We start from the raw sequence: 18849 nt of genomic DNA, 5'->3' as shown, positions 1-18849 counted from the left end.
CTGTCTTGTAAAAATTAACTAGGAGAACCTGCCATTATCCTTGGGCGTCATTTCAAGTTGCAGCTCACCTCAGTTTTCTGGATTGCTTCCGAGCTGAGACTGTTAATTAAATCTAAATTGTATGGTGTATTTCACACCAACAAGCCTTCCAGGTTCTTTGGAAATAGTTTAGGGAACAAACTTCTCATCGGTCTTTGTTTCTGCTCATTTTAACTCTAATTAAAAATCGCACCTGTAAGCAGGTATTGAAATTATGTGTTAATTTAGATCCCCATTCTGCCACCTAGCCTGGTCACATAGAATCTCATTGATGTCAATGAGGTTGCACCTGTAGGCTGTACCTTTAACAAGAACAGAATTCCTGTCCAAGTCAATGGGAGTTTTGTTATTGATTTGGTAACAATTTCAATGGAAGTAGCATTAGGCCCTTTGCTTTTGTTGGCAAGCCCATGAAAACATGTGATGTGAGCAAAAGGAGACTTCACATTGCCCCTTTAATTGAATTAAGCAAAACCAATTACCATGAGTTAATGAAGACATTGGGCTCCTGGAAGCTGTATTTTTGTTACCTAAGGAGCCACATAACTGAGGCAAGGGATGCAGTTTCAGGAATTCCAGTTCAATTATTAAACAGACAGTTCATAGGAGAGGCCCCAGTGCAATTGGAGAGAGTCTAAATACCTTGGCTCATTTCTTCCTTCCCCCACTGCACAGTGGGAGTAATAAGATACCATATCTGAACGGCAGCATTTTAAACCCCTTTTGCATGAGTGTAAATGACTATACAAGGTGCAAGGCAGTTAAGAATCAGTCCCATAGGGGGCATAACTACACTGCAATTAAACACCCCCAGCTGGCTTGTGCCAGCTGACTCGGGCTCACGGGGCTCAGGAGAACGGGCTGTTTAATTGCAGTGTAGACACGCAGGCTTGGACTGTAGCCTGGGCCCTAGGGCCCTGCGAGGTGGGAGGCAGCAGTGTAGACATACCCAGCATTTCATCATTGCCTTCAATTGTGTGTATTTTCACTGTGGGACAAGAGTCAGTTGCAGAAAGTTTGTGTATTCCAAAAATGATCTCTTTTCTGCTTGGAACTCATTAGCAAAACATTTCCCCTAAATACAGTACATATCATTCCAAAGTGGTCACCTTATATTTACAAGCTGTGCAATCCAACTGCTGTGCAATCATTTGCATCTTGTTAGTGAACTGTTTAACTTTCCGAATACCTATAAACTCACGCTCATAAATGAGTTTGATTTAGCAACCATTTCCACAATGTCCTCAAACTGCTCCCTCTGAGCTGGTTTGACATTTCACTCTCCAAACTATTTACAGTGCTATCAAAAAGGTTTCCTTATTAATGGCGAAATCTGAAGTGCCTGTGTGGTGGTTAGTTACATCTCTCCTTCCTCCCACATTAGAGCACATATGTGGAATTTCCAATGGAATTGGTCATCATACTGGATGCTTAACATAGGACAGGAAAGACTGGAGATAAACGGAAACTGACTACACATATGAACCACGCTCATTTTCATTAAGCACCTACCTCATTATACCCCAAGATAGCATCTGACTGTCATCCAAGCAATTCTCTGTACATTTATTTTATTCCACTATGATCAATCTTCTTATATATCTGGGTGCGGAGAATTCTCAACATTGTTTATATCTTATAAGTTTGCAGCCCATAACTTGAGGGGCATCGATTTTCCTGTGACTGCTTAATTCAAACAGATTGATAACAAAGTGTTCCCGAATCTAAATAAATACTCCAAATCCAGGCACTTGGTTGAAATGAACTGCTGAACTTTCTGAGGTTTAAAGAACAACAAATACAGGCAAGGAACTGTAAAGCAGGATGCCATCTGTATGAGCTATTGAACTGCAGGGACTCTTACTAGTTCAATAAGGCATACATACCGACTTAGGCAGGCACATGCATAGGAAATCTAGCAATTGACTGACAAAATGAGACTGGGCTTCTTTTAGTTGAATCTTTTAGTCAGTCTTGCAAACCACAGCCCCCCGACCATCTAACTGAAGAGAAGTCAGGTGAGACTTCAGTGATGTAAAAGATATACATGATGAAAGGGGGTGACGAAAGGGAGACAGGCAGCATTTGGAGGAATAAGAAAAAAAAACCCACAGTAATAATGCTTGAAATCTGGAAGAAAGATGATTGAAGACTGATTGAGATATTGGTATAATAGAGGGAAATCGAGGGCTGACCTATTGAATTAATCACAGCCAAAGCAAATGGAGGAAAGAGAGAAATGATCAGAAATGAGGAAATGTTTTTAAAAAAATGTAGGCTCAAAGTGCTGGAGAAGAGGGAAAAAAGAGGTGGGAAGAGGATGGAAAATATTTAAAAAGGAAACACTCTTGGCCATATGTGAAGATAATAATTGTATATGGAATTCAATAGTTTATTGCCATAAAACAATCCATGAACTGTTGCTAACAGCAGCTAGTTAGCATGGCTGGAGCAGAGAACACAACTATCTTTTGGCTCAGTGGGAAAGCCACCATGCGGCATGTTTTGTTAGGCTGCTGCAGTACTCCGCCTGCGTAGGGCCATCAGGGATATTAAAAGGATGGGCAGGCTTTTTAGATTAAAAAAACCATGACTGAGTCAGCAGAGAATTAGAAACAAAACCTGTGTTTGTTACGACTAAAGAGATTAGAAGGGTAGGAAGGAAGGAACACATGCAGGGAATTTACACAATAGCAGCAGCTTTGGAAATTCCATTCTGTCCAAACAGGCTGCTTTCAGGAGACAATGCCAGCATTGCTCTGAGAAGAGAGACTGGCTTTGGGGTCCAACAAGAGGTTTTTATTAAAGAACTGACTGCCCCTTTGGGAGACCAGAAGTGGCACATCTCCAGGAAGGAAATGTGGTCTAGGGTACTGCCTCTGCCAATAAGACTGAAACTGCAGAAATAGCCTGGCAGTGCTTGGTGTTGGTAAATAGAAACAGAACCCAACTGGAAGTAGCAAAGAGTGGCAATGGAGTCAGGGGTGATAAGCAGCAGGTCACAGACCATGAGCCTTGTGCAAAATGATGGGCACGATTCTCCTCTCACATGATTTTTTGACACCACTGTTGCTCCATTGTGTTCAAAGCAAGCCCCGCTGACTAACACTGAAGTATGTGAGGAGAACTAGATCCTATGAACTTAGACCCTTTAGAACAGGGGGGGACCAACCTGTGGCTCCGGAGCCACGTGCGGCTCTTCGGAAGTTAATATGCGGCTCCTTGTATAGGCACCGGCTCCAGGGCTGGAGGTACAGGTGCCAACTTTCCAATGTGCTGAGGGGTGATCACTGCTCAACCCCTGGCTCTGCCACAGGCCCTGCCCACACTCCACCCCTTCCCACCTCCTCCCTTGAGCCTGCTATGCCCTCGCTCCTCCCCCCCCACCCCAGCTTCCTGCATGCCATGAAACAGCTGATCCGGAGGTGTGGGGAGGGAGGGGGAGGCGCTGATTGGCAGGGCTGCTGGTGTGTGGGAGGCACTGGGAGCTGGGGGGAGGAAGGGAGCTGATGGGAGCTGCTGACGTATTGTTGTGGCTCTTTGGCAATGTATGTTGGTAAATTCTGGCTCCTTCTCCAGCTCAGGTTGGCCACCTCTGCTTTAGAAGGATATGCCATCTCACTGAAATCAACTGCAGGAGTGCAAGTTAGAATACATTTTGAGAACAGGTAAAAAAGGAAACAGACTCACACAGCACTGACTGTGTAGGAATATAATTTCTGGGAATAGAGATCCAGAGGAAAGACTGGAGTCTGTCTCCTTCCTGTTTCATTACAGCCAAAGTTTCAATGGTCTCTACCCATGTGGCCCAGCTCTATCACCTCTGGACTTCCTGTGGGAAGCCTATAGAAGGCCCTACCTCCAAAGGAAGGAGCGCACTGCCACCTTCGGCCTCCAGGAACTGGTCTGCCAATAGTGTCTGCACAGCATCCCACCGATTTGTTTATCCACCCACTTTACTTGAATGTCACATTTCACCTTAGCAGAATGGCCCCTGCCACTCCATTGCTCATCTTCTTTAGGCACATTTTGTCTGCATATTGGATATGAGTTTATCCGCAAAATGTTTGCCATTTTAACCTGATGTTATACTCTACTTGCATACTGCTTCCCGTGGTGACCTGCCTCTCATCGCTCTATATCTCTTCCTACTACATTTCTGCTCTGACTCTATGATATTCTCCAGCCTTCTAATTCTCCACCATGCTGCCATTTTCATTTAAATGGATAGATAAGTCCTTAGCACAGAACATCAATAACATCCTTGAAAAACCTCAGTATCACAATGGTTTGTCCCAGTCCCCTGGTCTGTTTGGATTTTGGTTTTTGTTCTCTGGGGATGCAGTGACCCCAGGTGGTGCAGGCAGTTGCACCTTGTCTCCTTTATATCAGCAGGCTTGAAGCAACCCTAGGGAGATGATCTGTTGTTCAAGATGCAGCCGTATTTGCTCAGTTGCTTTTCTGAGCATAACCACACTTGAAATAGTTCCATTTACATGTACACAGTCTTCATGATCTCCATAAACTTGTATTGAAGTCATTCTATTGGCCCTGTATCACTCACCCAGTGAATGCAGCAGTGCATTCAAACCCAGAAGATGATAGGTGAATGTGGATAATGTGATTCCTGGAGGTCAGGCTGTTGAAATGGGATCCATAAATGTCTTTGCAGAGAGGATTGGGTGGCCGAGGGTCTCAAATGTTCTGCACTTAAGATGAAACCATTTTGCAACTAGAACTTTCCTCTTTATTACAAAAACCTTTAACAATCGGTGGGATTCTTCAGAGCCAATTTCTAAGCTAAGTGTAAGAGAATTCTGGAGTGTTTTTGTGTGTTTTCTTTTTGCACATTTTGCTGACTTTGAGGCTCTGATAATGTCTATCTACTAAATTTGAGGTGTCCTGGCTTATTTACAGTTTCATTATCTCAAGTCCACAGAATTTAATCCTTTAAGCACACTTTAGTGTGCGTGTGCATATATATATATTCCAAGAATGAACACACAGTATTAGACAAAGAGATAAAGGTCCTGAGAGACTTATATGACACTAAAGGTTGGTTTCTGTCCTTTGAAGCATAGCTATGAGGCATAAGTTGCCATGAAACACTTTTTCCCCCCTTTATCTGCAAATTAGAAATACTACATTTTAAAGGTGTTACCCCCTAGACTTGCCTCTGGTACTCCTGTGAAAGTAACTTTTTTCAGGCAGGCACGTTATGTAAATGATTTGTACCTCTTGTAGACAAACTTTCTCAGGAAGGGATCCTACTCCTTGGATCACACAGAAAAGGATGGAGAATTTACAGCAAGAGGTTTTTGAGCAGTGGGCTGAAGTCCATAAGGAGGAAGTGCAAATGTCCATAGATGAAAAGCTTAAACTTTTAGACAATGAATCCTGCGCTGAAGCTTCATTACACCGGGGAATGGTCCTCAGGCTGTGTTATGCTAGCATTGTGGGAAGCAACCTGTGACCTACACTCATCTTTGGTAGTTTTGTCTCAGTTATGTAACTGTGAAGGACTGGAAGCAAGCCAGGGGCACATCATGTCTGGTATGATGTGATAACTCTATATAGTTAAAAAATTTAGTTTTCAAAACCATGGCTTTACAGAGCTTATTCCCTGGAGCAGACTTATTGACTTTGATACTGTCAATGTGAATATGAAACTGGAAATGTTTCTGGAATATGAGTTCTTGAAGGCATAGTTTTGACTTAATAAAGTTGCCCATAAGGTCATAGATCTTGTTCTCTGGGTATTTATTGATTTATTTTAAATAACAGAGACTGGGTCATCAGCAACATCCTAGAATTGTGGCATTAACTTTTTGAAATCTTAGCCTTTCGGAGATGTCTGAATAAGAGTGAATTATTGAATGAAGGTCTCTAACAGGGCATAGACAGAATTACAAGAAACCCCATCCCCATGATGGACAAAACTGAAACGTAATTCTTTCCAAGATTGTTATGCCTCCCAAAATTCAATCGGCCAGTCATGCTTTTTAGTTTAACTACAGTGAACCTAAATGGATCAGAACAGCAAAACAATCCAGTTAGAGGTTTATAAAGACCACCCAGCCCTATTACTTTCTTGGGTTTAGTCATCAACCAACTTGCTGAAACAACTTCCTACTGACCATCCTTTCAAAGTCTTCATCCAGAGTTTCCTGGGTCTTAAAAGGTGTGGTAAGCACACACATGCTTCTTAAAGTTCCATTCATCACACTCCTAAACTTGAAGTGTGTTACAAAATCACCGGCTTTACATTCCCTCCTTAAGCTATACAAGGGAGCGGACTGGGGGAGCAGTTCTTTAAAACGTGCTTTGTTACAATATTTAAAAAGCAATCAAGCCTATTCACAGTGGGTAAGGAAACCTTGATGAACCTATGTTAGCACCATTCTTAAAAACAGTTCTAATTAGGGCATGAAGAAAAGGAGTACTTGTGGCACCTTAGAGACTAACCAATTTATTTGAGCATGAGCTTTCGTGAGCTACAGCTCACTTCATCGGATGTTTCCACGGCATGCATCCGATGAAGTGAGCTGTAGCTCACGAAAGCTCATGCTCAGATAAATTGGTTAGTCTCTAAGGTGCCACAAGTACTCCTTTTCTTTTTGTGAATACAGACTAACATGGCTGTTACTCTGAAACCTGTAATTAGGGCATGGCTACACTTGCGAGTTAGAGCACATTAAAGCAGCCCAGTGTGCTCTAACTCATGACGCTTCCACACTGGCAAGGCACGCAGAGCGCTCTGACTCCGCGGCTACCGCGCTGCTGGTTCTTCACCTCGGCGAGTGGAATAACATTTGATGTGCCCCCGCTGGAGCGCCATGGCGACAATGTGGATGCCCTGGTCTGTTATTGAGCTCTGATCAGCCTCCAGAAGTGTCCCACAATGCCTGTTCTAGCCACTCTGGTCATCACTTTGAACACTACTGCCCTGCCCTCAGGTGACCAACCGTCAGACCCGCCCTTTAAATTCTCTGGGAATTTTGAAAATCCCTGCCTGTTTGCTCAGCCAGGCGTGGAGTGCTCTCAGCGAATCTTTCCAGGTGACCATGCCTCCATGCGCCAGGCGATCCCCAGTATGGAGCAATGGCAAGGTGCTGGACCTCATCAGTGTCTGGGGGGAAGGAAGCTGTCCAGTCCCAGCTGTGCTCCAGCTGTAGGAATTACGATACCTTCGGGCAGATATTAAGGGACATGATGGAAACGGGCCATGACCGGGACACACTGCAGTGCAGGATTAAAGTGAAGGAGCTGCGAAATGACTATCACAAAGCCTGCGAGGCAAACAGCCACTCCGGTGTTGCCCCTGCGACCTGTCATTTCTACAAAGAGCCGGACACGATACTTGGGGGCGACCCCACCTCCACTCTGAGTACTACCATGGAGACTTCAGAGCCCAGTTCAACAAGGCAGGAGAAGGAGGAGCAAAGCAGGAGCGAGGGTGCTGAGGCGGAGGAAGACACCCAGAATCCTAGATGCATGCGGCCAGGAGCTGTTCTCAAGCGCGGAGGTAGGTAGCCAGTCATGGTGGCCAGTGCTTGGGGAAGGACAAACACCAGAGGGGGTTCCTGGTAAGCGGCTTTTATTTTGGGAAGTTATTCGGTGCGGGCTCTTGGGGTGAGGAGGGTTAGAACTGCATGCATGTCTAGATGCGGAATAGGGCGTTGATGTGCTCTCTTGCATCACAGTAATCAGCCTCAGTGATCTCTTCAAAGGTCTCATCCAGAACTTGGGCAATGCGCTTGCACAGGTTTCTTGGGAGAGCCACTGTGGTTCTTGTCCCAGTCAGGCTAACTTGTCCGTGCCACTGTGCGTGAGGGGCAGGGGACCATTGCTGCACACAGGCAAGCTGCATATGGGCCAAGGCAGAAGCCACATTAAAGTAGAAGACCCTGGTCTTGCTTCCCAGGTCACCCTCAGCAGCGAGACATCTTCCAGGACGAACTCCTGTGGAAAATGTGGAACAGTGTTCAGTACAGGGGGCCCTTGCAGCTGTTGGCTCTCCCGAAGGCACAGAAACTCAGAGGACAGTACAGCCGTGAAACAATCAGTCACGCTTGACTCTGTGCTTATGCACCATTTTGGGGCTTCCATGGGATATGTGCACTCGCTTAGGGCTGGGCAAATTATGCTATTGTGTAGACTGTGCTTGCCCTCCTTAAGTACGGGGGAATCATTTCTCTGTCTGATGTGAACAATGCTGCCTTTGTTAAGTTGCATTTTGCCTTTACAGATGCAACCTTGTGATATCAGCCATCCGTGTTATCACTGCTGAGAGACTGCAAAGACTCAGGACGAGGCCACATAGAAGCAAAGACGACATGCTGCATGAATTAATGCAGCAGTCACTTAATGAGAATCTAAAAGTGCAGGAATGGAGGGAGAGTGAAAGGAGGATCCGCCAGCAGAATTAGGAATGCCAGCACCAAAGCATGGAGCTCCAGCAGAAAAGCAGAGATCAGCGGATAAGCATCATGGAGCACCGAGCGGACTCAATCCAGGTGGTCGTAGCCATGCAGGCAGAGCAATACTGCGCCTGTGTGTCCCCCCCCCGTCTAGCCCCCCCCACAGCCCTTGTCCCAAAACTCTTTCCTTTGTGCCCCTGTGTCACCTGCAACCCACTTACCGCAACATCCGGGTTCTTATCACCACCAGCTGCCTCCAACACCTGTAGATTCACCATCCAGCCCTGAAAACTATGACTCTTACCCACTGCACTCAACCCCCATCACCATGCAGTACAGCCATCGTGAAGTGCAGCACTCATTGCACAGCACTCCAGACAGGAAGGCTGAGTACGATAACAGGACATATGCAAATCTGTGATTGTATCATTCCCCACCCCACCCCCTTGCCCTTTCTGTTTCCCAAGCAGTTGTGTTTCTTTTTGATAAATGAATTTTCTTTTCAATAAATGGATATTTTTGGCTTTGAAAACATTCTTTATTATTTCATAAAGTAAAAGATACCTTAGCTCAGGAAAGCAACAGCTACTGCAAGTCAGCGTAGCAAACACAGATTCTTGCTAACATTGGAACCACTGCACTTCACTCCCGTGCAGGGCACCACACATTACTGGTGGCTTTCAGCCTCAAATTGCTCCCTCAAGGCATCCCTAATCCTTGCAGCGCTGCACTGGGCCCCTCTAATAGCCCTGCTCTCTGGCTGTTCAAATTCGGCCTCCAGGGGTTGAACCTCTGAGGTATGTGCCTGAGTGAAGCTTTCACCCTTCCCTTCACAAACGTTATGGAGGGTACAGCATGCAGATGTAACTGTGGGGATGCTGTCATTGGCCAGGTCCAGCTTCCCATACAGAGAGCGCCAGTGGCCCTTTAAACAGCCAAAAGCACACTCCACAGTCATTCTGCACCGGCTCAGCTGGTTGTTGAACCACTCCTTGCTGCTGTCAAGGCCCCCTGTGTAGGGTTTCATAAGCCACAGCATTCAAGGGTAAGTGGGGTCTTCAAGGATCACAACGGGCATTATGGTGATCTTCTGGTCTGGGAAAAAAGTCCCGGCTTGCAGCTTCCTGAACAGGCCAGTGTTCCAAAAGATGCGTGCGTCATGCACCTTTCCGGGCCAGTCAGCGTTAATATCAGTGAAACACCCACAGTGATCCACAAGCGCCTGGAGACCCATAGAGAAATACCCCTTCCAGTTAATGTACTCGGAGGCTAGGTGGGCTGGTGCCAGAATTGGAATATGCGTGCCATCTATCGCCCCTTCGCAGTTAGGGAAACCCACTTGTGCAAAGCCAGCCACAATGTCATGCATGTTACCCAGAGTCACGGTTCTTCTGAGCAGGATGCAATTAATGGCCCTACAAACTTGCATCAAAACGATTCCAGTGGTAGACTTTCCCACTCCAAACTGGTTAGCGACCAATCAGTAGCTGTCTGGAGTTGCCAGGTTCTAGATTGCAATAGCCACCTGCTTCTCCACCAGCAGGGCAGCTCTCAATCTTGTGTCCTTGCGCCACAGGGTGGGGGTGAGCTCCTCACACAGTCCCATGAAAGTGGCTTTTCTCATCTGAAAGTTCTTCAGCCACTGCTCGTCATCCCAGACTTGCATGATGATGTGATCCCACCACTCAGTGCTTGTTTCCCGAGCCCAAAAGCGGTGTTCCACGGTGGTGAGCATGTCCATGAATGCCACAAGCAATCTCGTGTTGTATGTGTTACTCAAGTCGATATAATCATCGAGTCCTCACTGTCAGTTTGGATCTTAAGGAATAACTTGACTGCCAAACGTGACATGCTAGCGAGACTCGTCAGCATACTCCTCAGCAGTTCGGGCGCCATTCCCGCAGACCAAAAGGGAAGACAGAAGGTGCAACACAGAAAACATTGAAAGATGGCGCCAAGTGTGGACGGAAGCACAGGGATTGCTGGGATGCAAACTGATGCATCACGGGGCGTTGGGACAGGACCCAGAATGCCCTGCACCCCCTGCCCAGAAGCCACAGCACCAGAATGGGAAGAGGTGCTCTGTGGGATAGCTGCCCATAATGCACCTCTCCCAATGCCACTGCAAGTGCCGCAAATGTGACTACACCAGTGCACTTGCAGCTGTCAGTGTGGACAGACTGCAGCGCTTTCCCTACTGCACACTCCGAAGGCTGGTTTAACTCAAAGCGCTCTACAACTGCAAGTGTAGCCATGCCCTTAGTGTGGTTAGCCTACTCGTACAGAAAAGCCTATATGATTACATGACATCTGCTATCACTCATTACAGCGGGCATCAGATCTGTCAGTCTCAGCAGACATTGTAACCAGTATCCCTTGCTGGAAATGGAACTACCAGCTCCTGGAGCCAGCTTAGAAATCTCTCCCTTCCCCATGACTGCCTTTTACCACATCTGTGTAGAGGATCCTGCAGCTGATTGAAAATTAGAACCACCAAATTACTTTCACCAGTTTTCCCTCTTTTCAAAATGAATTTGCTGGAGAAGAACTTGCCAGGAACTACTGATTAGCAGTGGCAGGGATTTTGTGGTACAGGCATCCATTTGAGCAAAGGCAAGGTTTCAGCTACAGTAAATGGGGCTGATAAGAAAGGCTGCCCTAATCTGTTTGTAGTAAAAAGTACAAATACTTATGCTGAAGCCAGAAAAAAGTCGAACACGGGAAGCTGGAATGTTTTGCTTTAGTGAGGGGGTCAATATAGTTGGTGTTTCAGAAACGATGTACACAACGGGAAATGGTGATCTCTGGATTCAGAATCTAGGCTAGCTCTTAGGAAGTTGCCCTACACATGAAAGAGACCATAAGATAATATAGAATGTTCATTTCATGGGGGAGATGACCAGGGAGTAGAATGGGCTTATCCTGGGTGAAAGAAATACAGACAGGTACAAGGTGGTACTGAAGGCCCCTAAAACAGCACACATGAGAACATAAGTGGGCCAGATGTGTTGGACGTGGAAATGTGGCTTTATGCCATTTGTGTGGCTGTCTTGATCCTGGGTGGAGGATGCTCTAGAGCAGTGTTTCTCAATCTTTTTTGATGCCTGGGACTGGCTTGCTGCCTTCCTAAACTGTGTCAGGGAGATCTCAGGGGCTGGTGCCGGTCCACAGACCGGTCACTGAGAAACAGCGCTCTAGGTAGCACCTGGCTGCTTACAGATACAAGGGGCTGCTCTAGCACCTGTGCTCCAGCCACATGTTCTTTTCCCTAGCCATGTCCTGTAAGCCAGAGGCAGGAAAAAGTGTGGCAGGGAATCCCTATACTGGCTCTCGTCACCAGGGGAACTCCCCACTTCTCAAGGGACCATAAGCACAGAGTGGTGCAAAGGGGCCAAAGTGGGACTGAGAACCTGGCCTGGTATGTTAACAGGCAAAAGAAACGGTGAAACCTGCCCTTTCAATTTTGTTCTGTGTGTGTACAGCACCTAGCACTTGGTCCATGACTAGGGCTCCTAGGTGCCACAATAATACGAATAAATAATAATAATATAGAGTGATTTTCACTTGCCGTCTGACCCAATTAATATTTAATTATACAATTATTTAAATAAAATGAAAGGGCTTTAACAAAAGAGATTGAAAGCGTCCTATACCAGTGTGTCCCATAGTCTAGCAGTTGGAGCACTCTGCTGAGAGGTGGGAGATCCATGTTCATATCCCTTCTCCTCACCAGGCAGAGTGAGGAACTGAACCAGTATCTCCCACATCCAAGGAACCATTACGAAAAGATTATAAGGGAGTTGTCCTGCTCCCAGCGGTGTGTGTGGAGTTAGGTGCCTGCCTAATTCATTCTTGCAAGCAACAGTTTAGTCTTCTCAACTGCCTGACTGCAGGAGAGGGTTCCTGGCGGTGGATTGCAGAGGTAGGTGCCTCCTAACAGGCTGGATTCAGGCACCCAACTCTGTGAGAGGGGCAGGCTTATGGAGCTGAGGCGCCTAACCCAAGCATTGTGGATCACAGTATTTTTCCTAGGTGCCTAAGGTGCTGGAGTAGGGGAGTCATCACCGTGCAATTTGTTTTGATATCGCCGTGGGGTGCGGCTTGAAGTATAAGAGAGTGGTGACTTTTAGTGGGGCAGTGTTTGAAACAATGAGAAAAATGGCTCACGTGCAGGCTCAGCAATTATGCCATCAAAGGATCTATTGGAATGAATTAGAAGAATGCCAGGTCACTTGTCTGTGCAGTCTGCTCCCAGAGCTTTCCATCCCTCAATCCTGACGCCTCCGTCACTCCCGTTCTCCAACTCATTTCTGCTCTCCTTGTCTTATGCAAACCAGTTTCCCCTACCTACAGCCACCCCATTCATTAATTTCTGCCCACACTGCTAGTCCCTCCTTCCTCTCTTCTGGCCCTTCCCACAAAAGGCCAACACTCATTCCTGGCTTCTCCCTTCACTTTTGCCTTCCTCTGCCCAGCTTTACACTCTCAACACATGCCCCATCTCATCAGCCACCCCCCTCTTGCTTTGAGAGGATCAGGAAGGGAGGTGCTCATGGACGAGAGCCAGAGGTATATTCTATATGTCTTCCCACAGGCCTAGATGTGGGGGAGTCACATGAATCTCTTCTCCCACCCCTCTCAACCACAGGTCTAGGAAACTAAAGATAACAGGAGCAAAGAAGGAAATAGGCATGAACCTCTGCTCAGAGAACTGATGGATTTTGTCCAGCTCCACTAGCAGTTACAGGGCTTCTTTAGGTGAAAAAGTAAATCAGCTTTTTTTCCAAAATCCTATTTACTAAAATTTAGTTTAATTATAAATTATGCTTTTATATGTGAAATAAGAAGCTGGCTTCAAAGTAACCCATTTACAGCTTCTGGCAGTGCTGGTATACATTGGTGCCCCCCTAAGCCAGGGTCACACAAAGTGTCTTTCCACTCCCAGGTTTTGAGTCTTTCCCTCTCAGTTGCTAACTCAGAATAACACCACTACTGCTTTTCTGGCTGACAGAGCTGAAAATTAAACTCACTTTTCAGCTCTAGCAGGTTACCCACCTGACTCCAAAGCTGTCTGTCAAGCTTTTATATTCTTTTCATTGGCAAAAGAAATTCCTAATAGTGAATTTTAAGGCCATTAAATGTACAACTGGCATTGTCATGCTGGGTTCTCAGCCTTTAAACACTGTGGGATTAACTGTTACTCTGATCAGAGACAGCAAAATAGACACACAAAGGTTTCCAGTTTCTGCTCACAAAAGCGCATTTTTCAGTACAGATGGGAGCAGGGAGGTCAGGAATTGTGGGATAAGTGCCAGCTGTAGACCTAAGAGCCTTAGAAGTCTGCCTATGAAATATTTTCTCACTCAAAAGGATGGTTTGGATTGGACAGAGCCTCTCGATATCTGTGAAGGCTGGGCCACTGATGACCATGCCCTTCTTCCATGTTCAGCAGCGAGTCAGGGGAAGGATTGTAGCCCTATAGCAAATGAATTTTCCAGCACAGGAAACTCCAGAGGAGTCAATTAGCTAGAGTGGTTACCTACAAAAAGGATGGAAAACCTCAAAAGAAAGTACTGAGTGAACTTGTTCAATTGCCTTTAACCACAAAGCTGGATTACTTATTCTTTTATTGGCAAACAGCTTCCCAAACCTTCCCTACATCACTGTACTGCTTTCCCCACAATCCCCTAGAAAAATGGAAAAATAGATTATTGGAGTACCCTTTATTTATTTATAAGACGCTTAGGCAGTTTACTGGAACAGCATCTGTAAATTAAGTCAGCTGACCAAAACCACAATTGGGGGGACCCAGCCCATATTAAAACAGAGGAAAATTCTAGAGGATGGTGGTTTTGATGAGTTATAGCTTTCCATTGGCCATTTCTTTCAAGGCAGACAAAGAGCTACAGTTTTAGCTGAAACAGCTCCAATTAATGCTACCTCATGTCTGAGAGATTTTGGCTTAGCAGCGAGAATCACAAGTATGACCTATTGTGGCTTTTACCTCATGTAAGTTGACCCAGTGCAATTGTTTCTTTCCAGTAAGCTTTCCATCTGTATCCACATCTCACCATTCACATCAGTCCTTGTTTTGTACTATTTAAACCAAACTCAAAACCCACACAAGAAGTCTAAGCAATGCAGATTTGTTATTTGAACAAACTATTTCTCCTTGCTGCCTTTCATGGATTTATTCGCTAAACAAATTTCTACAAGTCCAGAACACCTTAACATATACCAGCCTCTGAATGAAGTCTGGGAAGAGGATCCTGAGGTATATCTTTTAGTTTGAGCTTAAAAATTAAATACTTCAGCAAGTGAAAGAATGGCATGACACTTTGATTGATATCAGTCATATTAACAGCTGTGAAGCTTTGGGACTTAGCTGGGGAAGGATGGGCTGCAATCTATTAGTTTTTTATTTGTCCATTCATAGTTGCTAAGGATTTAATGGCAATTGAAATGATTTTCAGATAATGTTGGAGTACTGAATAATAGCTTGATTGAAAGTAGCTATTCAGTGTCAACAGGATAATTGTGCAATGGATGATTTAGAAGTGAGAAGAAATTCAGACCACACAACACAGGGAGTAAAACAGAGAGTAAACTCAATGTGCTTTCTTCACCTCCCACATTTTTCCTCTCCACGCCCAACTTTTCTGCTGGTTTCTGACTCTGAAAAATGCTCATTAACAAGTACATTGTTGTTGTTGTTGGGCACAAGAGCAAACTATCCCACTGTGTAGGAAAGATAGGAAGTATGGCAAGAGAGCACCCTGGCTTAACCAGGAGATTTTTAATGACGTGAAACCCAAAAAAGAGTTTTACAAAAAGAGGAAACTAGGTCAAAACACAAAGGATGAATATAAACAAATAACACAAGTATGTAGGGACAAAATTAGAAATATCAAGGAACAAAATGAGATTAAACAGCTCGAGGCATAAAGGGTAACAAGAAAACATTCTACAAATACATAAGAAGCAAGAGAAAGACCAAGGACAGGGTAGGCCCTTTATTCAATGAGGGGGAGGAGGGAACAATAATGGAAATGTGGAAATTTCAGAGGTGCTTAATGATGTCTTTGTTTTGCTTTCACCAAGAAGGTTGGTGACAATGGGATGTCTAACATAGTGAATGCCAGTGAAAATGAGATAGGATCAGAGGCTGAAATAGGGAAAGAACAAGTTAAAAATTACTTATACAAGTTAGATGTCTTCAAGTCACCAGGGACTGATGAAATGCATCGTAGAATACTCAAGGAGCTGACTGAGGAGATATCTGAGCCATTAGTGATTATCTTCGAAAAGTCATGGAAGACAGGAGAGATTGCAGAAGACTGGAAAAGGGCAAATATAGTGCCCATCTATAAAAAAGGAAATAAGGACAACCTGGGGAATTACAGACCAGTCAGCTTAACTTCGGTACCCAGAAGGATAATGGAGCAAATAATTAAGCAATCAATTTGAAAACATCTAGAACAGGGGTTCTCAAACTTCATTGCACCATGACCCGCTCCTGACAACAAAAATTACTGCACCACCCCAGAAGGGGGGACCGAAGCCTGAGCCCACCAGAGCCCGCCACCCAAGCCAAAGCCCAAGCCCCGCCATTGATGTTCCCTGTAACCTGAGCCCCATGCAAGTCTAAGCTAGCCCTGTCAACCTCTTTAAAACGGGATCATGACCTACTTTGGGGTCCCAAACCACAGTTTGGGAATCCCTGATCTAGAAGATAATAAGGTGATAAGTAACAGTCAGCATGGATTTGTCAAGAACAAATCATGTCAAACCAACCTGATAGCTTTCTTTAACAGTGTAACATAAGCTTTGTGGATGGGGGGAAGCAGTAGATGTGCTATATATTCACTTTAGTAAAGCTTTTGATACTGTCTTGCATGATCTTCTCATAAACAAACGAGGGAAATAAAACCTAGATGGAGCTACTATAAAGTGGGTGCATAACTGATTGGAAAAGCATTCCCAGAAAGTAGTTATCAGTGGTTCATGGTTAAGCTGGAAGGGCATATTGTGTAAGATCCCACAAGGCTCAGTTCTGGGTCTGGTTCTGTTCAATATCTTCATCAGTTATTTAGATAATGGCATAGAGAGTACACTTATAAAGTTTGCGGACGATAGCAAGCTGGGAGGGGTTGCAAGTGCTTTGGAGGATAGGGTTGTAATTCAAAATGATCTGGACAAACTGGAAAAATGGTCTGAAGTAAATAGGATGAAATTCAATAAGGACAAATGCAAAGTACTTCATTTAGGAAGGAACAATCAGTTGCACACATACAAAATGGGAAATGATTGCCTAGGAAGGAGTACTGTGGAAATGGATCTGGAGGTCATAGTGGATCACAGGCTAGATATGAGTCAACAGTGTAACACTGTTGTAAAAAAAAGCAAACATCATTCTAGACTGTATCAGCAGGAGTGTTGTAAGCAAGACATGAAAAGTAATTCTTTCGCTCTAGTCCGCGTTGATACTCAGCTAGAGTATTGTGTCCAGTTCTGGGTGCCACATTTCAGGAAAGATGTGGACAAATTGGAGAAAGCCCAGAGAAGGGCAACAAAAATGATTTTAAAGAAAACATGACCTGTGAGGGAAGATTGAAAAAAAAATCTTTTTTTTTTTTTAGTCTGGAGAAGAGGAGACTGAGAGGGGACATGATAACAGTTTTCAAGTACATAAAAGGTTGTTACAAGCAGAAGGGAGAAAAATTGTTCTCTTTAACCTCTGAGGGTAAGACAAGAAGCTAAGGGCTTAAATTGCAGTAAGGGCAGTTTAAGTTGGAAAAACTTCCTGTCAGTGTGGTTAAACACTGTAATAAATTGCCTAGGGAGGTTGTGGAATCTCCATCTGTCAAGGTTCCTTCCCCACTCTGAACTCTAGGGTACAGATGTGGGGACCTGCATGAAAGACCCCCTAAGCTTATTCTTACCAGCTTAGGTTAAAAACTTCCCCAAGGTACAAACTTTGCCTTGTCCTTGAACAGTATGCTGCCACCACCAAGCGTTTTAAACAAAGAACAGGGAAAGAGACCAACTGGAGACGTCTTCCCCTAAAATATCCCCCCAAGACCTACACCCCCTTTTCTGGGGAAGGCTTGATAAGAATCCTCACCAATTGGTACAGGTGAACACAGACCCAAACCCTTGGATCTTAAGACCAATGAAAAATCAAGCAGATTCTTAAAAGAAGAATTTTAATTAAAGAAAAGGTAAAAGAATCACCTCTGTAAAATCTGGATAGTAAATACCTTACAGGGTAATCAGATTCAAAACAGAGAATCCCTCTAGGCAAAACCTTAAGTTACAAAAAGACAAAAAAACAAGAATATACATTCCATCTAGCACAGATTATTTTACCAGCCATTAAACAAAAGGAAATCTAATGCATTTTCTAGCTACATTACTTACTAATTTAACAGGAGTTGGAAGACTGATCTGTTCCCAGCAAAAGCATCACACAGACAGACAGAACCATTTGTCGTTCCCCCCGCCCCATCCAGATTTGAAAGTATCTTGCCCCCTCATTGGTCATTTTGGGTCAGGTGCCAACGAGGTTACCTTAGCTTCTTAACCCTTTACAGGTGAAAGGGTCTTGTCTCTGGCCAGGAAGGATTTTATAACACTATACAGAAAGGTGATTACCCTTCCCTTTATATTTATGACACCATCATTGGAGATTTTTAAGATCAGGTTAGAGAAACATCTCTCAAGGATGGTCTAGATAATATTTAGTCCTGCCATACGTGCAGGGGACTGGACTAGAAGACCTCTTGAGGTCCCTTCCAGGCCTATGATTCTAAGATACATCTGGGGTATAGCAGATGTAACTGTCCTTGCGTCACTAGAAAGTCCAAGGTGAGATCTCTAGGGAGGGGTTTTGAACAACAGCTGGGTCCAGTGTTACACAGGCTGATAAATCCAGGAGCAACTCCAACACAGCTTCTCGCAAACTAAAAGCACAGAATGTAATAAGTTTATTATTAGGAGTCTGGTGGAACCTTAAAGACTAACCGATTTATTTGGGCATAAGCTTTCGTGGGTAAAAAGAAGTTTATTATTGTCCTTTTTAAAAGGATGAGGCCCAAGTATCTGGGGTGATACCCAGAGTTCATGATGAGCATTACCTGTAATACTTCTCATCCTCATCTGCTTCTGAATTATATTTGAAATCAGCTTTTGTACACTTGCCTGGTGAGATTCAGGTGATGGATCAAGCTTCTCACAATTATGTATAGCCTTCAGAGCTGCTGTCAAATGAACTACATAAATAATTTTGAGAATTGCTGTTCAAATGAAAATTCTGAGACAATGTTTCATTGGCTATTGTCAGACCACTCATTAAAACCAAAGCTCTGACACTGGAAGAAGTAAATTTGAT

The 18849-nt window shown here is 44.6% G+C and overlaps 1 protein-coding gene across 3 annotated transcripts in view; it reads right to left on the bottom strand.

The window, feature by feature from the left end:
- Positions 1-18849, bottom strand: part of LOC144930221 (uncharacterized) — a 453637-nt gene that overhangs the window by 74063 nt on the left and 360725 nt on the right. The gene's annotated exons all lie outside the window — the stretch shown is intronic.

The sequence above is a fragment of the Lepidochelys kempii genome, chromosome 2, assembly GCF_965140285.1.
Source record: "Lepidochelys kempii isolate rLepKem1 chromosome 2, rLepKem1.hap1, whole genome shotgun sequence".
NCBI classification, from domain to species: Eukaryota; Metazoa; Chordata; order Testudines; family Cheloniidae; genus Lepidochelys; species Lepidochelys kempii.
The sequence above is the reverse complement of the archived record's forward strand: the minus strand, read 5'-3'. Positions and strand labels throughout refer to the sequence as shown.